The sequence below is a fragment of the Leptinotarsa decemlineata genome, unplaced genomic scaffold (assembly GCF_025532065.1).
Source record: "Leptinotarsa decemlineata unplaced genomic scaffold, Ldec_3_MD MMD2_tig00026336_RagTag_RagTag, whole genome shotgun sequence".
In the NCBI taxonomy this organism is placed as follows: Eukaryota; Metazoa; Arthropoda; class Insecta; order Coleoptera; family Chrysomelidae; genus Leptinotarsa; species Leptinotarsa decemlineata.
In genome coordinates, this window is record NW_027412692.1 from 13,207,783 (window position 1) to 13,232,137 (window position 24,355).

Below are 24,355 nucleotides of genomic sequence, written 5' to 3' on the forward strand. Positions count from 1 at the left end.
TTGTTCCTAATATATATTATCAATTTGCCTTTTTCAACTGTCTCTTTGCAGTTGATACCACTCTGGCAGAAATCATAAATAATAATTTTGACTGGAACAACATCGAAGTATTAGAAAATAACATCAAAGAGGCTACTTCTGACTGATTCCAAGCAAAGTCGAAGTGGTAAAATCGCTGGGGATTAGCTGGGGATATTGTCCCTATCGAAATTTACCAAAATTCATCTTTCAGTGAGAGAAACTCTAGTTAATTATTTTTCACAATACTGTGTACTTATTATTTTAGTTCAGTTGAAGTTTACATCGGAAATAATAAGAATAAACGGCCTTTATTTTACTTGGCGGAGTTTAGCATACATCGCTATTCTTCCACTCAACCAAGCATACATAGGTAAATACAACCAAATAAAATGGTACTAGCATGTTGAAAATAAACTGTAAAAAACGAACTAAACCGTGAAATATTTTAAAGATTTTTTTTTTGGTTACTTGACGCCTTCAAACCACAAAAAAAGATCATTGTTTCTTCAGGCAAAATTTTCTGAATCAATATTTGAAAGATAATGAGGAGAGCTTTTTCATACTTTCTTCGATATTACTGTAGATACTAACAGCCTGATAAGAGAAGGATCACTCGAACTCTTTGGATTTATGCCGTGGGATAGAATATTCACTCCGATTTCTGAGACTTCTATCATGTGTATCGCGTCTGTATATTAACTTCATCAGAAGATTTTGAGGTTACTGTTTTATTCTGAGGTTATGAACGAAGTAAGCCAAATGCATTTCTCTTCTGTTATTCATTTTCAGCCACCCAATCTGATTTATGAAAGAAGATACATGATCTCTGAATTTCAAACCAAAAATCAATCTTGTACATGCATTCTAAACTCTCTGTATTCTTGAAATGTGATTTGATCGAGACAAGGGCCATAGACGATATCGCAGTGGTTGAATATGAATAAAATTAAACTATCCCATAAAATGATTTTCATGTTTCGACTGAGAAAATGTCTGTTCGAATAAAGTTTTTTTAACAATAGATAAGCTTTACTTATTAGTGATTGAGAGCGTAATTTGTAGTTAATATTAAGTCCCAAACATTTAATTTCATCGCTAAATTCAATCTCGTGATTGTCGATCCTAATTTTGATACTGTCTATGGATCTCTGCCTGTCTTTAGAATTTCCGAATACAATACTAGATGATTTTTTAGGATTTATATTCAGACGATTTCTAGAAATTTTCACAACGTTTTTCATATCGCTCTTGTGCCAACAAATTTTCTAATTTACCTGAAAAATATAAATTTGTGTCGTCTGCCTAGGAGTGCATTTCAAATATTTCAAGTGCTTTGCTAAAGTCAAAAGTATAGATAATAAAGAGTAACGGAGATAAAATGGATCTTTGGGTGCCAAAGTTGCATCAAAACCTTTCCTGACCAGCCCTGTATACACGAGATGTAGATTTCACTTTTTAGAGTTGCTTTCTCGCACGTTCGATGACGTTCCATATCCACGACGAAGGATTCGGTTATTATTCAAAAGTAATTCTAACTGTAAATTTCAATAGAACTTGATCGAGCCTATACCGATTTTATTCGTGGCGACCTACTTACCGTTGTTCGGAAAACTTTGAAGATGTAATTGGATGGATAATCTGAGTTTATTGCCTGCGGTGATCATCGCAAATCTGTTTTCTGAAGGATTCCTTAAACTAGTGTGCAAGTAACTGTTCTAGGATGGTAAAGCTGGCAGAAATGAAATTTGGACATTTGAGTTGAAATAGAGTACGAGGACTGTTTTCTCAAAAAAATATTCATTTATTCATCAATTTCTATTTTATCCCCTTCCTGGGCGATTCAGTTTTCATCTCCTGAATCGTCGCGAAACGCCGTCCTTTCAAGGGTCTTTTCAATCTTGAGAACAGAAAAAAGTTGCAGGAGCCTAAATCTGGTGAATACGGTGGCTGAGGCATGATTACGGTGTTGTTTTTGGCGAAAGAACTACGAACAAGCAATGACGAGTGAGCAGGCGGGCTCTTTGTTTGGGACGATTGAACTTTGATTTCCTTCTCATAACCATATATACACACACATACCAAATATAGACCATATGGTTTGAATCCTACCTTACAGGACGTAGACAGTTTGTAAAAACCAATAGTTGCTCAAGTACAAAGAACGTGAAAGCAGGAGTACCCCAATGATGGATCTTAGGACCCATACTTTTTTAAATATATGTAAATGACCTGGCTACTGTACGTATTTCTGGTAGTTTCTCCATTTTTGCAGATTTTACCACACTTTTGTGGCATAATATAAATCAACAGAATTTATATGGAAGCATCAGCGAAATTAAACAATTGTGCGATACAAATCTGCTGTCATTCAACACTAAAAAAAACTAGTATAATCACATTTAAGTGCAATTTACCAGAAATTCATATGGAAAGTACAGTAGTGGAAAATAAGATCTCTACAACATTCTTGGGAATTATTATCGATGAGTGTCTGAAATTTGAGGAGCATATAGGCATTATAAACAAGAAACTTTGCTCCGGGTGATTTGCACTCAAAATAGTATCAAAGGAACTAAAACTTCACGCAGCAAAAATGTTTATTATGCCCTCATAGACTCTCACTTAAGGTATGGCATAGCATTTTGGGGTGTATGCAGTATACAGCTGTTTCAATCTGTTTTCATATTACAAAAACGTGCGGTACGGTTTCTCTGTGGAGCAAAGTGGAATGATCCTTGTAAGCCACTGTTTTCAATGCATGGAATTTTAACTGTGACTTTATTGTTTATTCTTGAATCAGCCTGCCTTATACACAAAAACAAAGGTACCTTTACTTCTCCGTCTCACCACAATGATACTAGACAAGCTAGCCAATTAAAGGTGCCTATCCCAACAAGTAGTCAAATCAAGAACTCAATTATATATAATGGAGTGAAAATGTATAATAAGTTACCTGAAAGTTTAACAGAATACGTCACGCTACTATCAGCAGAAACTTGAAGGCAATTTTGGTCAAAAAGGCTTACTATACATAATAATATTCATGTGCTGTCTGACTTGTCCATTTAGTCCAAGTCTCCAGAAAACACTGCAGCCTCTTGGGCTCTTTGCGTTTATTCTCCCATCTTCTCATGCCACCCATTCCATCAGTCTCGTTTCCTGTACTAGTTTGTACAGGTTCCGTGTTGGATATTCGTCATATTCTTCTGGGCGTAATTTTGTACGTCCATATATTGCCTGCCTCCTGTTATTCAGTGTCTCACATTCGCATAAGATGTGTAGAGCTGTTTCTATCCCTTGATTGCATAATCTGTAGCTGAGGTCTCCGTTGTACAGCCCCATTTTATTCAGGTGTCCTCTAAGCGGACAATGACCGGTTAGTAACCCTGTAATTATTCTGGGTCAATCCCTACTATATTGAAGTAGTTCTTCGGTTCTTTTCTCGGACGGTTTCCTAATGAAGGTTCTACTATGTTTGTTGCCAGGTACTTTTGTCCAGTAACTGTGTGCTTCTTATTGGTCCATGTCCTAATCTGGTTCCATACCAATGATTTTGGTACCCCCAGAGCTGGTTCAGGACCTACAAATGAAGTTTATGATCCGCGTCTAGCACATTCATCAGCTTTATCATTACCTGTGATTCCTGAATGCCTGGCACCCAGTACAAAGTTAATTTGTTCCTGTTTGCAAGTTCACTCAGTTCTTCATGGCATTCCCAGACCAGTTTTGATGTCACCTTCGGGTTTGTCAGAGCCCCTAGTGCGCTTTTGCTGTCTGTAAAAATATTGACCTGCTCATTTCTTTGAGGTCTCAATTCAATAAGCCTTGCACACTGCAACATAGCATACACTTCCGCCTGAAAAACAGATGTGTATAGTCCTAGCGAATAGCTGTAGTTTAGATTTCTATCCGCTCGGTATATTCCAGCTCCCGTTCCATGTTTGGTCTTCGATCCATCTCTATACCAGGTGTTATTTCCAAACATGTTTTCGGGATGACTAATGGTCGTCCACTCTTCACGGCTTATGATTTTGGCCGTGAAGTTTGTGTTAAAGGTGTACTTCGGTGTCATGTGGTCCGTGCACATATTCAATATGTGCTCCTCCACTTGTTCCGAAATTTCTGTTCGGTCCAATCTTTTGTAGTTCGGTGAGTTTTCCAGTCTGAATTGGCCTACCCTAGCCTCCCCCATTATCACAAAGTGTAAAGGAGGTAGATTCAGGAGTGTCTCCAATGCAGCTGTTGGGATAGTTCTCATTGCTCCCGTCATTCCCAAACATGCAAGTCTTTGATAGATAAATATACTTTATTGTCCAAGAATAAATTCTCATTGACAAAGTGTGATGAAAATATAAATATATGTGTATATATATATATATACATATAAAAATATAAATAAATAAAACAGCAAATTAAAAAGTATGTAAAACATATTTGTCAAAACAAAACAAACTTTGCATTTTCATTATAAATGCAATTGTATCACAATTCAATTTACACATACACATATTAATGTGGAATAAAACAAGACTATATGTATAATAGTAATAATGATAATGATAAAAACGTGATCGTTAATATTGTTTAGCTTATCTTGGCAGAACACTGAGAATATTTACAATTTGTCATCATAATATTCCTGCAGGCTATAATAAGCTTTCATGAGCAGTATATTTTTGACCGACTCCCTGAAACGTCTCTGCTCTACTGTATCCCTAACTACCTGTGGTAAATGGTTGAACATTTTTTTTCCTTCGTACATGTTAGAGTGTTTTGTTAGAGTCAATCTGGGTATTGGCAGATGTAAATTATTACTACTGTTCTGTCTTGTGTTGTGGATTCTATGTGTATCTAGAGAATCAGTGTTATATCTTTTATGAATCAGGCAAACAACTTCAAGAATGAAGATGCTGAATAGAGAGAGGATTCTGTATTTAACGAAAAGTTGTCTACAACTATCCCTATGGTTTGCCCCACATAAAAACCGCAAAGATCTCTTTTGCAACACGAAGATCTGGTTCAATAGTTGTTTACTACAGAATCCTCAAAATGCAATGCCATACCTTAGATGAGACTCTACTAGGGCAAAGTAAGTCGATCTAGCAGTGAATATATCAAGTTCATTGCACCTAGTTTGTTGATGGCGGTCGCCTGCTCCATTTTTGGCCATCAGACCAGAGATGCGTATGTTATCATGGGTTTAACCACCATCGTATATAGCCAATATACCATGTCTGGTTTTAGCCTCCATGTTTTTCCATAGGTGCGTCTGGCGAGCATCAGTGCTACCTCCGCTTTCCTCTTTATCCTGTCCAAAGGGTTGGTTCCAGGTCAGTTAGGAATCTAGGATTACTCCCAGATCTTCAACCTTCCCCGACACTTGTATTTCTTCACCTCGAAGTTTTAGAGGTCCGAGAACCTCCGTTTTAGTCCTCTTGGTGAATGCTACTATGGTCGATTTGGATGGGCTTATGTTAAGCCCTTCTTCTTCGCTCCATCTTGTTATAATGTTCAGGGCCTGCTGCATGTATCCCTTCACTACATTATTGTATTTACCCTGGACTGAGATGACTAAGTCGTCTGCATAGCCCAGTGCTTTATACCCATTATGGTCCAAGAGACATAGTATCTCGTCCAATACAAGGTTCCATAACAGAGGGGATAGAACTCCCCCCTGAGGACAGCCCCTTACTACCCGTGCCACGACTGTTTCCCCCATAATGATTGTACATAACAATCTTTCCCTAAGCATGCAGTCTATCCACTTACAGCTTGTCTTGTCGATCTCTCTTCTCCTCGACGCCTGGATGATTGATTCCAACGACGTATTTCAAATGCGCCCTCGATGTTAAAGAAAGCAGCTAAAAGTACTTCCTTGTTTTTGTAAGTATATTCTACTTTTTCTGTTACCCGACATAGAGCCGTTTCTGTTGACATACCTGACCTGTATGCGTATTGGTCTCGGTGTAATGGTCTGATAGCCAGTGTTACGTCCCTGATATGCCTGTCAAGTAGTTTTTCTAGCGTTTTCAACGCAAATGACATGAGACTAATTGGTCTCAAATCCTTCGCCGAGTCCTGTCCGATTTTCCCAGGTTTCGGAATAAAGGTGGCCCTGATCAGTCTCCAAGTTTTTGGTATGTGTCCCAGTGCTAAGCTTGCCTTGAGAATTATACACACTTTTTTGAGAAGTACTTCCAGTCCCTTTTGAAGCATTACTGGGTATATGCCATCCGGTCCCGGCGACTTAAAGGGTTGAAATGAGTTCACAGCCCATTTGATTTCCTCCATATCTATCACCTTCTTTGTCATTTGCCAGTCCCCCCTGGATGTCCTTTTCGGGGTCTCTAGTTCTGAATTCGCCCAGGACTCCGGTGTTAGATTTGTAATTTCTGACCCGGAAAAGCTCTCTGATAGTCTCTTCTTCAGTTTTTGTATACTCCCCCGTATTTGTTTTCATAATGTGTTTATTAGTACATTCATATATTTACTTAACAATTCATTAATATTTATAGTTATTTTTTTAGCAGAAAAATGTTTGTCGACGAGATGTATTTCTATGACATTAAACGTATATATTTCTCTCTCTCCCTCTAACCCGCAAAATTCAAACATTCATCTTATTTTTTATCAGACCTCGTATTATGAGTATCGTGTCAAAGTATTAGACAAAGTATTTGCCTTTTTTTATGATGTAGGAATAGATACCTTGAAGAAATATAAATCTTAAAAAACAATAATATGAGGAAAGTCGGTCTAAATATTTTTTTTCAACGAGAACGTTTTGCAAGAATCGTTCACATTGTCATTCACGATGTAACAAGTGTTCAACCGCAATTCAATCGGAAAATCTTGTTCAAACATATTTATCAAGTGGTGTTCTTTGTTAGATGGGCAAGCCTAAGGCAGCAGACACGCATGTTAATAAAAAATAGACTTTTTTCAAATGAAACAATACTTGTGTAAAGTGAGTTCGAATCATATCAAGGAGGTTAAGTACAGCGCCATCTGCCTGCGAATAGATCGAGCAATAATGTCGATAGTTCTGTCAAATATAGATCACGAACTTGAGAGTTACAAACAAACAAACAAACAAACATACATACATACAGGTACAGCTGATATAAAGCGTGTAAATAAAAAAGCGTGTCATTTAATAGTAATTTGAATAAGGTTTGAAATGTTGCTGCTAGTCCAATATGTGATACAAATATGATAGCTATTGAAAAATTATGTTTTTCTTCACGTGTTTTCATCTATAGTTACTCAAGTATACATACAAAGAATTCCAGAGGTGCGCCACTGTCTTTTTAAACTGGGTAACAAATGAACTATGAAGGACAGGTTGCTTCATGTTGCTTAGAGCAGTCGGCAACATGGAAACGTCGCCGAATATCAGGAGCAGCCGGTGAAACTTTGCGGAAACTTCATTATCAGATCGCTCGAGATCTGTATCTGATAATCTGACTTCTGATGGAGTTCCTTTGAGGGTCGGTTTTATAGGTCGAATTTGATCATAAACCGCTCTTTGCGAAACGAACAAGGGGTTGTTTTACCTTCACGTTGGGCTTTTGGAGTATTGGCCATTTTCATCAAATTGGAAAACGGCTCAACGAAGTGAAATGTAGGATGTACAGAACGGTTTGAACTTCCTCTTGAAGAATTGGTGTTGGGAATAAACTCCAGTAATATTCATTACTACACCAAAGGTTCCAAACAGTGCATCAAAAGTGAAAATGATTTCCCACATCGGAATAAAATAATTTTTCATCAGTTAGGACTCCCATTGTCTAATATAATATAAATTGATTTGAAATCCCTGAAGGAATCTGTAAAAAATTATAAAAGATTAACCGAAAAATAGCAATTTTATTAAACAAAAAACTGGAATCACAAAGAAATAACATACAAGCAACAACAAAAAAATAAAATATTAATACAAGATGAAAATTAAAAAATTAAAAATATTATTCCAAACCAAGTTACGTCACGACGTTTCAATTGTTAGTACCTACAATCGTCTTCGGGTGATAACTGGAGTTATTCCTAAGAGATCTTACTATTTATAGGTCATTCGAGTGCTTCCACCTATCCCCTCTTCCCTCTCTCCGCTTCATTGGTTTTAGCGGGAGATGACCGTTTGGCGGGAGTTGGTCGTTTTCCGCTTGATTAAAGGTTTCCATATGTTACGTATCTCTACGCTAGCTTGGCTACATGCGTTGTTGGACAACATATACGCGGCTTGAGCCCACTTGATGTTATGTTGATGAGTCCAAACATACTCTGCTATTCCGGATTTGCTGGTTTCTCCTCGCTATGTGTGTCTTGTACTCAGCAATGCGAATTTTCAATGGCCTCTTAGTTTCACCGATGTATGATTCTCCGCACTCGCAGGATATCCGGTAAATGCAATTCTTGGAATCGCAGTCCGCGTTTATGGCCTGGTTTTTGTGAGGCTGCTACGGATAGTGTTCCCAGATCTGAAGCAGCTCCTGATGTTATACTTGGACGCAATCCTTCTTATCCTTTCCGATAATCCTCTGATGTAGGGAAGTACACGTACTGGTTGTGGCGGCTTCTCTTCCTTGTGGAGCTCTTGCTGTCTTCTAGCTAAAGCCTGTTCTACCATCACTCTGGAGTAACCATTCCGTTGAAGGTCATTTTTAATGACGCCTATTTCTTTTTCGAGACCTTGCTTTGTATTACAGAGCTCGAAAGCACGGTCAAGTGGAGTCTTGATGATTCCTCTCTTAGTCGATTGATCTTGGTTGGATTTCTGGTTCAGATACTGTCCTGTGTGACTGGGTTTTCGATATACAGATGTTTCCCATTTAGTGTCGGTCCTCTTCACCAATACGTCTAAGAAAGGCAATTCGTTGTGGACTTCCTTCTCTATTGTCAAAATGATGGAAGGACTTACGTTGTTGATGTGCTTCAGGAAAATGTCTAGTTCTGCATTCCCATGGTTCCATATTATGAAGGTGTCGTCTACGTATCTCAACCAGACTCGCGGTTTCTTGTGGGCTTCTTCAATGGCCAGAGTTTTGAACCACTCCATAAATATATGGCGATTCCATTAGCAGTCCCTCATCTTGCGTAAAAAATTCGTCCTTCAGTTGGAAGTAGCAGTTTCGTACATAGCATCCTAGTGATTCCATGATTACTTGTATCGGTAAGTTTGTTCTATCTTTCAGGTCCCCATCTTCGGATAGCTTCTTCTGTATGATTTGTAGTGCTTCTTCGACAGGAACGTTGGTGTAGAGGCTTTCCACCTCGAAACTGATCAGTTAATCCTGCTCTCTGACTTCGATTTACTCTAGTAGTTCAACGAAATGTCTTGAATATTTCACAAAAGATGATGTTTTACCTTGCAATGGTTTAATTATTGGTAGTAGAAACCTGGATAAGTTCTGAGTGGCTGAATCTCTGGAGCTAATGATCGGTCTGAGCGGAACATCCTTTTTGTGGATTTTGGGTAGTCCATACAAGTGAGGTGGCTTACTGTGGTGCGGTGTTAGCGATGATCGCTCTTTTTCCGAAAAATAGACTTGGTGTTTTTTTGAAGTCTGGTACAACTTCCTTTCAATTGATGCAGTAGGGTCTTTTACGATTTTCGTGTATTTTCCTTTCTGAAGCACCTCTTCGATCTTCTGTTCGTAGAGATCAGTATCCATCACAACAGTAGCGTTTCCCTTATCTGCAGATAAGATCTTGATGGTGTTGTCTCTACGTAGCCCGTTCAGGGCTCTTCGTTCTTCATTGCTGACGTTAGGAGTTGGGACTGGTTCTCGATCTAGCTGTTCTCTGATTTTCCATCTGAATTCTTCTGCCTCGATCTGATCCATGAGGAAACTGGTGGATTCTACTGCATCAACAAAGATTCCTCTACGTTGATGAACTCATGTTGATGACGTTGGTGGCTTCATAGTTGTCCTGTTCTCGTTCTGCATTTGTTTCCTCACCAACTTTCCCCAGTTCCTGTTGTGGCTATTCTCCATGTCTAGTCGGATCTTCAATCACGTGCTTTCAATCTTGGCAAAGATTGGTCCATAGGTGAAAGCACCCGAATGACCTATAAATAGTCAGATCTCGGAGGAATAAGTCCAGTTGTCACCCGAAGACGATTGTGGATACTTACAAACGAAACGTCGCGTCGTGTTGTAACTTGGTTTGGAATGTTTTAATAAAATTGTTATTTTCGGTTAATCTTTTATTTTTTCCAGAGATTTCAAATCAATTTATATTATATTAGACAAGTCCTAACTGATGAAATACACCACGAAACATTTTCAACCACCTTCAAACAATCGTAAAATAATTTTTGTTTTTGCGGTAAATATTCTTGAGAAATCGTCGGTCAGATCAGTTCTTGAATTTAATCTGCCATGTTTTCAAAAGTACTTCCACAATACATGGTGATACATACGTTGCATATTATTAGGCTTTTCAAGTCTCTCATGAATTCTTCTTTTATGTATGTATCACCCACAGGCTGTAAAAAATATGCAACAGCAAGTTCAACCCCAGATTTCAGGTTAATACCTAATCTTCAACTGTATATACCCACCTTGCTATCAATCTCTAACTTAACTCAATTAAAATTTGTTAGTTTTTTTTAAGGAAGGTTCTCTGAGGGTGCTTATTTATATAACTAAAAAAACAAATTATACACGAATATCTGTAATAAATTTCATTGGTTTATGGATATCTCAGTCGACTGTGTACATTTATGCCTCGATTTGTACTCAACCGAAAATGACGAGGTCATGTGATGACCTAGTCATATAAAATATAACACAAAAAATAACCTTGATACACCCATGTATAATTTATACTGATTTAATGATAACAATAATTTCCAGGGATTTTTTATGAATGAGTGACAATTTTCATAAGTGGAATTATTTTAATTTTCTGTAGTGTTGTCATTAGCAGCTTGTTACTGGCATGGTGTGTATTAAACTCGTGATCAGATATCAAATATGTAGTTGTAAATATCCATGTAGATAATGGCCGCCTTTATGTCGCCTCACCTAAAGACGAAATAGATCCTTTAAGCTGATTCGTTCGTTAGACTAAAACCACCGTCGTTGAAAACATAAATCATTATTGGCAGATAGTATCTTTGAATTTTCATTAGGTGCTCGCTCCATTCGACCTTTGATATGCATTGATGTGGATATCTGAATATTGAATATTAGCAGTTGACTTAATTTTTTATATTTTCTTCAGAGGGAAATAAGAAGAGGTACAGAAGCTGGTTGGGGTTCTTTTTTAATGTTACAGCTATGTATATTTAGTTTTGATTTCCTTAGCGTTAAATATTAATGTAGTATTGATGTAGTACCTATTAACTTTTGGTTTAAAATTCAGAGATCATGTATCTCCTTTCATATTCTCAGAATAAAACAACATTCTCAAAATATTTTAAAGAAGTTGGCATATTCTACCCCACAGCATAAATCCAAACAGTTTAAGCGACCCTTCTCTTATCAGGCCGTTACTATTTACGATAACATCGAAGAAAATATGAAACAGCTTTCTTTATTATCTTTCCAGTATAGATTTGAGAATATATGCCTGAATAAACAATGATCTTGAAAACAAGTAACCAAAAATAAGTTCTTGAGAATATATTTCACGTTTTAGGTTATTTTTTAAATTTCCTGAAAATCATTTTATTATGTATACCTGGTTGAGTGGAAGAATAGCTATGTATGCTAAACTTCGTCAAGTAAAATAAAAGGCCATTCATTATTATTACTAGCGAACGGCCCCGGCTCCGCACTGGTGCAGGGCTGATACTAAATATAAATTCACCCATCGGAAATTTGAGGACATGGAGAAACATTGATGAAAATGTAATTTTCATATATAAACACGCCCTTTTTATCCCCGCGGTGGGCTCCCCAGTAGGAATATTCGAAAATCCGTTCCCATTTTTCCCAAACATGTCCTCGGGGAACGTCATGATCAATTTTTCTGAAATTGATGTCTGATAGTTTAACACATTGTTTCCTATTTATTAGGTACTTATTTCAGCAGTTCATAGCTTATTTGTTTTATTTGCAGATCTTCTCGTTGTAAATCAAAATTGATGGCAGATGGCCAAGTGAAATTCTGACTGAAATGAAAATGAGTTTGAAAACTATCGAGGAGAGATATATATATATGAAAATTGATATTTCTAAAATATTTCAAGGTCCAGAAATTATTATTCAGGTGTAAAAGTGGACTGAGTATATCATTTCCGATACTATAATTTGTTGTGCATGTCTCTGATATTCAAATGAATAATTTTGAAATTTTTATAGATGATACATTAATTCAATATACTCAACTTTGTCAGTTTCAACTGATGTTTGTAAATTAACAGTTGTTTATATACTCATATCCACTTCACTTATACAAAAGCACGTATTTCAAGCAAATATATTTTGCGATGACAATGAATTTGAAAAATAATCCAAGGGCCAATTTCTGCCCTTAACTATATTTCTAGACTAGGATAGTCGCAAAGTGCGTGACCTAAGCAAACTTACGCTTTTTTTGCATTTCAATTATTATTGTGTATAGTAGTGGCGAGTAGTGGTACTATGTGCTATCTTTTTCAGCTACCCGCTAGGTGGCATTAAGCGTAATTATATATTTGGAATTACCGCGTTGGTTCGAGAAAGTTCTGGTGGTGCTAGCGGTGCAACTGCGAGTTAGTCTGCGTAGGAAAGGCGAAGGAGGCGAAACTGTATATTGTGAAATAAAGTAACACCCGTCAATAAAAGTATTTTGATTTGAATTATTGTTTTTATGTGGGATTTTTTAGTATGGAAAAGAAGCGAAAAATCGACAGTGAATACAGAACGTTCCAAGAAAAATGGAACTTTCAGTATTTTGTGATTGAGTCCAGTAATAAGGCGCTATGTTTAATTTGTAATGAAACCATAGCTGTTCTCAAAGACTATAACATTAAACGACACTATGAATCGAAACATCTTCAAAGTTACTCCAAGTATACAGGAAGTTTGCGGAAGGAAAAATTTGAAGCTTTGAAACGCGGACTCAAATCGCAGCAATCTTTGTTTACCAAAGCAAATACTGAACAAGAGTCTGCAACTCGCGCCAGCTTTCGTGTGGCTCTTGAAATCGGAAAACGTGGCACACCATTCACCGATGGAGAAATGATAAAAGAATGCTTGATTGCAGTAGCCGAAGAAATATGCCTCGAAAAGGTAAATTTATTTGAAAGTGTCAGTTTGTCAGCAAACACCGTGGCTCGGAGGGTGCAAGACATCGCAGAAAATATATCATCTCAACTGTCTGACAAAAATGGACATCATGAGTGGATTTCTCTAGCATTGGATGAGTCAGCGGATGTGTCAGATACTGCTCAGGTGTTGATTTTTATTCGCCGAGTAGATAAAAGCTATGAAGTGTATGAAGAACTTCATGATATTGATAGTATTCACGGCACGACAACTGGGGCAGATATTTTTAAGGGAGTTGAAAATGCCATTAATAAAAAGAACCTTCGATGGAGAAATTTGAAATCTATAACAACTGATGGAGGCAAAAATATGTATGGTAAAAATAAAGGAGTGGTTGCACTTGTGTCAAAGGCTGTAGAAAATGATGGTAGTTCAAAACCATTAGTCTTACATTGTATCATCCATCAACAGTCCTTGTGCGGAAAATGTTTAGATATGTCTGAAGTTCTGCCGTACGCTGGCTTAGTTGCGGAAAAGTTCTTAAGCGCTTTTTTGAACTTCGAGCAGAGATCGAAATTTTTTAAAATGAGAAGCAGCGCCCTTTTGCCGATTTAGAAAATAGTGAATGGATGTGGAAGTTAGCCTTCTATGTCGATTTGACAAATCATATGAACGAGCTGAATTTGAGATTGCAAGGAGAAAATCAGCTTCTCCTGATTTATACACCAATATCAAATCCTTCAGGCAGAAAATAATACTATTTCAATCGCAATTACGTAAAAAATGTTTAACACATTTTGAAACATGTGAAATATTCAGCCACACTACATAGACTGAATTTTCCGTCAATCTTGCAATCGAAACTTTGAGGGCTTTGAAGATAAATTTTGATACTCGTTTTTCAGATTCTGATGTCATTGGGAATGAAATTAAGCTTTTTCAAAATCCTTTTGATTCTGTCATTGAAACCCTGGCTCCGGAAGTCCAAATGGAAATTATTGATTTACGGTGCAGTGATATGCTTAAGAACAAATATCAAAATTCATCTTTGTTGGAATTTTATAAGAGTCTTCCACTGGATCAATTTGATAATTTGCATAAATTTGCTCGTGGGTTGTTTTCTGTTTTTGGTACTTGTGTTAGAAAACGTTTTCCAAGACTTTGTTTTCCAGATTTTTGTCTTGTAGATTTATTTACTTGTGAGATTTTGTAAAGTATTTATGGTTATTCCCTTCAGTCCTGATTATCCAGACATACTTTCATTAACTAAGGAACGAAATGGTCTAAAATGTACTCTTTTTGACAAAACCCAGTTCGACCATAAACGTACGAACTTCAAAACTTTATGACTATATTCTGTTCACCCCGAAAATACCACCCATTCAATAAGCTCACTCACGAAATTGGACGAGACCGACAAAAACACCCCTGAATGCCTTTATAAAGGACGTATTGGCGAGATAAATCAAGTCACGCTGCGTACACTGACAAGACCGAAATTACTGGGCGCTAAATCCTTCGTTATTATCGGCCTTTTCCATCGTCTATAAAGTGGTTTGTGATGTTTGCTTATAACTTTTCAATGAATATCGATCTCGAGTACTCTGCGAACTAACGATGTTGCCATAAAATTCACTTAAAAATAACACGTCGCCAACAAAAAGTATTTTCTTGCCAAATAACGTTTTGAACTCAAATTGAACACCTCAATATTGTAGTTGAATATGAGAAACATTGATTGATTGTTCATTCAATTGATTCATCAGTAAAGTTGAAGGAATAAAAAATACGTAGTGTCTAAAAACGTATTTATTCAAATATGAAAATAGTGCGAATTTTAACCAAGGCTTTTTATTCACATGACTAATTAATTGTCCTTTAAACAACTCTGAGAATCAAACTCATTAAAAATGTTTCATTGCAGAATTAATTTCAAAAATAAAACTTGTTAAATATCCTGCCTCATATCAATTTTGAATTGTAATGTGAAAGTGAAAAAACGACGAAATGTTGTACCCTTTAATGATGACGATTGGAATGCAACATTTATTGATAACTCCACTCTATACTGCTAATACATTTTTTATTAATATTATTAATTAAAAAGGGGCTGGCTTTGCTTTTACTTTAACTAATACGGTAACAATTCTTCTTAAGGAGGATTTTTAACAACCGATGTTACTAAAACCAGAACGATGCCTTTGTAAACACCATTTTCATCAAAAGTTACCTGGTTTTATAGGCTAAACTTTCTGAAAAGGAAACTAGCTTAGTGAATCGGGATTTATGGAATCGTGTAAACGCCTACTTCGAGCGGTGTAATAATTTAGTGACATGAACATTTCCTAAATGTTAAGAAAGTTAATTTCATTTCATAATGATCTCAATTCGACAAAAACAAACTGGGAACCTGAGATAAATATAAAACTTAGTTTCCTGCTTGGCTTAGAGAAAAAGGAAAGTGGTGTACCAAATGAGACGAAAAATTTTCAGATTGATTACATATTTTTGCCAATTAGAACTCATACAAGAAATGGTGGCTTGAAAACTGCCAAACAAATGGAAACAAATAATATTGTCCCAAAATTAAAGTATTCCTGCAATTACAAGAGGTATTGTCCAAAGTTTTCAGGGAATGATTGCAACTATTTCCTAGCTCTAGACATTCGACAGTTTGTTTTTCACAGCCTCAAAAGTTCAGGAGAAAGAAAAACTTGAAATAGTAAATTTTCCTTTCGGATATCTGGAAATAGCAGGAATAAGGAATAATAAATAACAGAAAATATAATGCAATTTCATGATTTCAGAAAAGTCTTATAAGTAAAATACAATTTTGGAAAGCTTGAGTTCTGTTCTAAATTGGCCCTCTGTGTTTTTTTGGTACCTTGGGAGCTGCCTGACTTGTCCATTTAGTCCAAGTCTCCAGAAAGCACTGCAGCCTCTCGGACTTATTTTTTTTTCAAAATGCAAGTTCATTTATTCGTAATTGCAACAGCAGCCATCTATAAGATGGATATACACGTCATGTTTCACACTCACATACAAATTGACAATACACTTAGAAATAGGTAGTTAAAAATAAAGAATTCCTTAAAAGATCATTCACATAATGTCCCTTATAAACAAAAGTATTGAATAGAATTAACAACATGTTGAACATTTGCACAAAATGTAACCAAACGAGTCAGGAGAACCCATTGATGACTCTAAGGTTGCGCATATGTTTCCTAGTCATTTGGTTACACAAAGTATAGTAGTAAACATTTCGGCTCTATAACTACAGCTTATATAAAAATGTAAATAAATATGAATAACATTGTGAATATAAAAATATATATAAATATAAATAGAAATGTAAATATAAAAATATAAATAAAATAATAAGTGACAAACATATACAAGAGACAGAATAATAAAAATACGCAGATGAAATAAAGTAGAGCTAATAATATTGATATATAACATGGAATACGAGTAAATGATGGAGTGAGTAAATGAAGACAACTAACAAACAGTTAAAATAAGATAAGATGCATTTATTCTCCCATCTTCTCATGACACCCATTCCATCAGTCTCGTTCCCTGTACTAGTTTGTACAGGTTCCGTGTTGGATGTTCGTCATATTCTTCAGGACGTAATTTTGTACGTCCACATATGCCTGCCTCCTGTGATTTAGTGCCTCACATTCGCAGATGTGTAGAGCTGTTTCTTTACCTTCGTTGCATAATCTGCAGCTGAGGTCTCCGTTGTACAGCCCCATTTTATTCAGGTGTCCTCTAAGCGGACAATGACCGGTTAGTAACCCTGTAATTATTCTGGGCCAATCCCTACTATATTGAAGTAGTTCTTCGGTTCTTTTCTCGGACGGTTCCCTAATGAAGGTTCTACTGTGTTTGTTGCCAGGTACTTTTGTCCAGTACTCCGTGTGCTTCTTATTGGTCCCTGTTCTAATCTGGTTTTGTATCGATGATTTTGGTACTCCCAGAGCTGGTTCAGGACCTATATATGAAGTTGATGATCCGTGTCTAGCGCATTCATCAGCTTTATCATTACCTGTGATTCCTGGCATTCCCAGACCAGTTTTGATGTCACCTTCGGGTTTGTCAGATCCCCTAGTGCGCTCCTGATGCCTGAAAGACGGAAGTGTATAGTCCTAGCGAATAGCTGTAGTTCGGTGTAGTTCGGTGAGTTTTCCAGTCTGAATTGGCCCATCCTGCCCTCCCCCATTATCACAAAGTGTAAAGGAGGTAGATTCAGGAGTGTCTCCAATGCAGCTGTTGGGGTAGTTCTCATTGCTCCCGTCATTTCCAAACATGCAAGTCTTTGCACCTTGCCTTGTTTGTTGATGGCGGTCACCTGCTTCATCTTTGGCCACCAGACCAGAGATGCTTATGTTACCATGGGTTAACCACCATCATGTTCAGCCAATACACCATGTCTGGTTTTAGCCCCCATGTTTTTCCATAGGTGCGTCTGGCGAGCATCAGTGCTACCTCCGCTTTCCTCTTTATCCTGTCCAAGTGTTGGTTCCAGGTCAGTTTGGAATCTAGAATTACTCCCAGATATTTAACCTCCCCCGACACTTGTAGTTCTTCACCTCGAAGTTTTAGAGGTCCGAGACCCTCCGTTCTAGTCCTCTTGGTGAATGCTACTATGGTCGATTTGTTGTTGGGCTTATGTTAAGCCCTTCTTCTTCGGTCCATCTTCTCATAATATTCAGGGTCTGCTGCCCCCTCTGTACTTAGTTCCAGAGTTCAATTCCATCATTTGAGCCATTAAACTTGGCAATCAAGTTTTTTAATATATTTTTACTCATCACTGTTTTTTTGTTTCAGGTAAGCCGCCAATCGCATTGATGGATAACTAGTCAGCGACAACTGACTCAGTAAGATAAAACCTTCATCAACGCATAGATTACTGATGATGTTTGCCGCAGTAGAGGATGTAACGTTTGGTACTTCGCGGACTACTAGCCAGAAGTTTGTTATCTTTGAGATATAAAAGTCCTAGTTGAAAATTGTTGGAGTAACGGTTTTTAAATCTTTGGAAAGGAAGAATCTTAATCGTCCTGTACCGTCCTATTAAACGGAATATCCAAGAAACGGGTATTATTGTATGCATGGACGTCAAAAAATAAATGGACTCAGCAAACCAATACCTACGACACAGATTGTGTTGAAGTCGCTGAATTTGAGGGCGCGCAGGTTACGGAGAAAGAGGAGAAATGCGATAGACTGTGACTTTCCCTCCACCGACAGTGACCCACAGAATTTAATTATTTGGGTGATGATAAAAACAAAAATTTGTTAAATTGCTTATATTTATGGAAACTTAGGAGATAGATGTGATATTTTCATTAAATATATAATTAGGTTTATTTGAAATTAAAATAATAATGACAGAAAATATTAATTACCGATCTTAATTAATTATAATTTAAAAAAAGTAATGTAATGGTTAAATAATCAATAGGACTGAGCTTCAGATGCTTGTTTCAAAGATAGCGGTTTTTTATCGTTTCTTCAAAGATTGTATCATGTCCGTTAAATTCTTGAGTCGATTTTGAAAAAAAAATTCGTTTTCGCAACATTTTGAAGCAGTGGAAGTTGTCAAAAAATACACTGCACTTTCAATGCAAGAGAATTTTATTGAACAGACAACTCAAAATGATAAGAGGAACAATGAAACGATATTTTGATTCGAGTATTTTAATAAGATCCCGGTTTTTTTCATTTCAGAAATGAAATAATACAAAGGGGTATATATAAACAAGATTCCTATGGCTGGGATTGCAAACCTTGGTTCAACAAAAATTGCGAGCAAGCTGTCGCCTCCAAAAATCTCGCCTATCGACAGTAGCTTCAGCATAGCTGAAGTTGTTGGGGTGGCGTAGGTAGTTGTTTCCAACTCGGTTTCCTTCGCACCTGCTGTGACATTCTCGTCAATTTTGTCCAGACTAAATGTGATTTCCGGCTGAGAGTTGTCGTGTTGTTGTAGCAGTTCTGCAGTTCTGCATTCACTGCAGCCGTAGTTGTTCTGGCTTGTGTCATTGAGGCTGCCAAGGTCAGCATTGCACCCGCTTCAGCCGTAGATGGAATGGCTTTATTAATAGTAGCAAAATTGCGGTTCCCGGCAAGGAGGCCAGTTAATGAGTTCCTCCTTGCCGCATCCCTGGCTTCAAGACTGTGGCATATAAAGGTTTGCCACGCTTATGGCGTATCTGATCTTTGGTCAGTCTTGTAGCGCTCTCCATAAATGCAATAAATGGGCGGCCTGGCGTTTCAACACTACTGATTATTCCTCAGGGATGCGCACCTGCAACTCGTGGTGATACTTCTCGGGGTTAGCCCTGCGTTCGTGGAGTCTGACTCCCCCGTATCATAGTGTTTTCCGCAATGGATACAATGCTGCCTATCTCTGATTCCATACGTTTGTTTGTGGCACAGCAGCGCGCGTTGGGAGCCACTTATATGACCACACTCATCACACTGGTGTGGCTTCAGCGTTGCTCGAAGTGGACCCTGTGGGCCGGATTGAGGCACGGCCACTTTTTTCTTATTGGTTTGTCCACTTCTGGGCGAATCCGGGCCCAAACCCGGTGTTGTCTTGCTTGCAGAGCTGCAGGGGAGTTTCACTCCTGACGTAGTCCTGCTGGGTGGTAGCTGGTCCGGAGTGGTCAATGCCTCAGTGGTAGGCTTCGATTTCTTGGTTTTTGAAGATTCTGGAGCTGTTAGTTTGTTATCTCCAATTTTCTTCATTTTGTAGATTTCACTTTCGGAAGCTTTAGAGCGACCCGGTATTTCCTGCGCTGTCTAATAAAACTCAGCTGAGTTCAGGGGATGTGTAGATACTTGAGATTACACCCCCAGTCGAGAATTAGGCAGCTAGCAAGAAGAATTTCAGAAAAGTGTGCAAAAATCCCGGAAATTCAGTTGTTACCTCCGGCCTGTACTGAAGATTTCACACAAAAATTCCTTATCGGAATGAAAACAATAATATAAGTTTTAGGTTATTACAGCTGGAAATCTTCGTTAAATTTCACTGTAGGCTCAAATTGAAGCTTACCTTCAATGCAGCTGACTGATGGCAACGTTAACACTACACTGGCACAGTATTTCTGTATACAGTAGTTTCACTCAGCGTCGGTCCCTTTGATGTCGGTGTCCAGGAGTTTCATTTTTTATAATGATGACGTATTTGACACTAATGACATTTCTCCCTACTACAATCTCAACCAAAGCGTGTATACACTGCTCAACATAACAACTATTCATATAAACTGCTCAAAAAAAAAAACAGTCTATGAAAACCATGTTGGGCACCTGAGAAAATTGTACAAATGATAATTTTGCATTTGTGTAATATTCAAGTAACCCAGATCATTTGGGCAATGATGAACTAAGTTTCAAGTAGATTTTAAAAATTCATGGAATCGGCAGATGGTCATATTCGAATGTGACAAAATATATTTACATTTCAACTAGAAAAAAGACAAGATAAAGAACGTGTTTTGTTATTCATGAACCATGGTACGAATCCATGCGAAATTTCTTTGTAGTGATTTTTGGGGCCAAATATAGCATATTCATTTATTGATTGGAGAATTCAAGATGGCGGACGAGTTTGCCGATTCGATTATATTAAGGACCAATTATTAAAAATATTCCTAATCGAATTCATCACTCAAGATTAAGGAATCTGTAGAGCCTATTCTTTCTGAATTATGTAGTTACTATTCAGGACTTGAAGAAGTAAAAAAGTAATTAAGTATGTAGTGTTCAATCATACAAAAATAATTTTTTTGTATGTACTAACTATAAATGTATGTGAGAGTTTTCGGAGTCGGAAGTTATGAATTATTTACACTGTAAGATAGTAGGTTGTTTTGCTGCTTCCAGCTTTTATCCAAGTAAAAATTGATGATAAAATCACTGACAAGTCCAAATGCATTTTGACTATACCATTATATATGTTTTCCGACAGAAAACAACTACTTCTTTAGCTAATAACTCGACATATATTGACAAATGTTGATATTTGAATCTATACAAGTCTAGATGTATAATCAACCCCGAAAAGTTGCTGCGTAGATTAAAAATAGTTATTCTAAATCAAACATGTCCTATTAGTCAGCAACTTCTTATATTTATTATTTATTTATTTATCGGTCAAGTACACTACAGAATTATTATAAAATCCCAAATGGTACGTCAAGAAAGTTTCAATTGTTGAAACCAGTCAAGCATTAGAGTTCAGTTATGAACCCAACAAGTAAAATCCATAATATAACTATTATAATTGCTTAATTGCTTAATATAATGTAAATTTGACTATCAAAAATACCTTACGACTGTTAACCTTTCGGAATCCAAGTCGCCTCAGACATAATTGCAAAGATTCTCACTTTGAAGAAACAACTTTACAAGAGCTCTCTAGGACAAATAGTGGGACTTCGCCTGATTCGAACAAGGAACCAACTGCGAACCGTTTTGAAGTGTTCCTCATCAGTGCAGACCATGCTATCACGGTTGTATACACACAGGGACTCGTTATTCCTCCTAGAGATCTCTTGCACAGTACCATGGTTCATGAATAACAAAACTCGTTCTTCATCTTGTCTTTTTTCTTGTTGAAATTAAAGTATATTTTGTCACATCCGATCCCATGAATTTTTAAAATCTACTTGAAACATAGTTCATCATTGTCGAAATGATCTGGGTTACTTGAATATTACACAAATGCAAAATTATCATTTGTACAATTTTCTTAGGTGCCCAACATGGTTTTCATCGACTGTATTTTTTTGAGCAGTTTATATGAATATTTGTTATGTTGAGCAGTGTTTAAACGCTTTGATTGCATGCCTGTCTTAAACTCGTCGTTTGCGCAGACCTAAGACATCGACGCGTGGGTCTGCGCGTAGGAAAATTCAAACCACAAATCAGCCTTTATGAAATTACTGTATACAAAATACTGTGACACTGGTACAGACCGGATGAATTAAAAGTGAATAGTAACACTCAAATTTGAATTCTCCGGGGACGATCTTCAAACCAGGCCGCTTGAATTTTGTCACGTTGACATTCCACTGTTAATCAGAATTTTACAAAATCCACAATTCCACCAGTAACACAAGCGGATGGTTCAATTGCAACAACAGCCATGGAAAAAGCAAATCTACTAGCTGAACAATGGCTTTCGGAAACAAAGATTAACAGTCAAGAGTTGTTGCGCTTGATATTTCTAAGGCCTTTGACCGTGTGTGGCATGAGGGTTTGTTGGACAAACTGCGATGAAATGGCTTGTCAGATCATCGATGGATATCTCTCAAATACTATCATCATCAAGGCTGGTGTTCCCCAGGGATCCATATTGCCTCCAACCTTCTCTTTATTGTATATCAACGACTTATTGGAAAAAACCAAGAATCCAATATATTGCTTTGCTGGCGACAGCATTCTTGTCTCATCATTCTATTTGGATTCCACGACAACGGCTATGGAGGCACATTTTCACCGGCAGCAGGAGATTGCATATCTTAATGAGGATCTAGAAGTGATTTCGAATTGGGGTGAAAGAAGCCAGGTTCAATTCAATGCCATAAAAACCCAGGCATCATTTTTCTCCAAAAAGATAAATGTCTCCGAACCGGATATGTGTCAGGTCGAAAAACTCCGATTTCAGCTTCGATGAGTTTGTTGGGGGTGAAAATGGCCACCAATATGTCTTGGCACATTCATGTCACTGGAATTGCAGAGGCTGCTTCTCAAGAGCTTGGAACATTGTTCCGAACCAGAATGTACACACTTCAGAAACTTTTGATGCTTTATAAAGCTCGGATTAGACCTTCTTTGGAGTATTGTTCTGAAATAAGGAACTCCGCCATCAAACATACCCTGAAATTACTGGATTCCATCCAGAAAAGAGCCACCAGGCTGATTGGAGATGCGACCATCACTTGCGACCTTGATATGTATATGATAAGTATATGAAAGTATATGAAACGGGGTGAGTGGCGGGGGATCACTGTCTCTCTCTTATGGGTGTTTGACAGTCCCCCGGTGCAGACCACACGGCACTCACCCAGTAAAGTTATCGGTCAACCACCCAATCCCGCATCTGCGGGCAACAGGCGTTGGCCGATTTCAAGCTAGATGTGTGGGAGAGGTGTCTCGCAAGAGCCCTCGGCGGTTACTCATCCAACGCTGGAAAGGTAGCTTTTCTAACATGAGTGCCCCTTGGGGTAACGTAAGGGTATGCGGTGCAGACCACACGGCGTACACCCAAAAGTTGTTGATGAACCGCCCTATCCCGCACCTATACGGGTAATGGGCGCGACATCTTCGACATATGATGTGTGGTAGAGGATGCTTGTGAGAGTCCTCGACGGTTACTCATCAAACGTTGGAAAGGGAACTTTCCTAACATGAGTTCTAGGGGGGAGGTGAGTGCCCGCTCGCGGCTGGAGGCTAGTGAGCCTCATCTCCAACTGGCGTTGGCCTCTTAGGGGCAGCGGCTCCGCTGTAAAGGGATAAGGGTTGCGGTAATCCATTCATGGGTGCATTGCAGCCCCATTCTGAGGCACTGGACGGCTTATGCTGTTCCGTGATCCTCGCCTGCTTCTGTACGGATCCAAGCGTTCGAGGTGTCGGGGCTCGCGGTCCTTCCGGGCTCTAGTATCCGAGTCTAGCCTTGGAGGGCACCAAGGCAGACGCTTGAGGTGTCGGAACCCGATTGGACGGAGCTACTAGTATCCGAGCTTAGGACCCCGGCCGGCCACTTCCGGGACCATATTCCCAATTGATTTGGAATGGCTGGCGGGGGCAGGTGTGCGACGCGAGCACTCTCTGGCGAAAGAAGAGCTTAGTTAACTTGTACGAACGTTCGGTCGAACGCTGCCGATGGTCCTGTCTCTTGGTTAGCCACACTAAGTAGATGTAAGGAAGCAATTCCGGGTTCGGTGAGCGGGAGAAAGCCCTGCGAAATCCTGTTGGTGTGGGGTGAGGGGCGGTACCCGCAAGGATTTCCCGAAAATCCACCCCTCCACGCCCGATCGCATTCAACGCCAGGGTGCGACTGGGGGGCCTAACCGGCCCCCAGGCCCCCCGGTGCGGTCGTAACTATGACTCTC

The 24,355-nt window shown here is 38.3% G+C and overlaps 1 protein-coding gene and 1 long non-coding RNA gene across 2 annotated transcripts in view; both read left to right on the forward strand.

The window, feature by feature from the left end:
• LOC141485773 (uncharacterized) overlaps nt 1-18,636 on the forward strand; it is a 49,024-nt gene extending 30,388 nt beyond the window's left edge. The window contains exon 2 of the long non-coding RNA XR_012467442.1: nt 18,060-18,636. This is a non-coding gene — a long non-coding RNA (uncharacterized lncRNA). The remainder of the gene's footprint in view (nt 1-18,059) is intronic.
• The window catches only part of lilli (AF4/FMR2 family member lilliputian), a 284,128-nt gene that overhangs the window by 38,759 nt on the left and 221,014 nt on the right, over nt 1-24,355 (forward strand).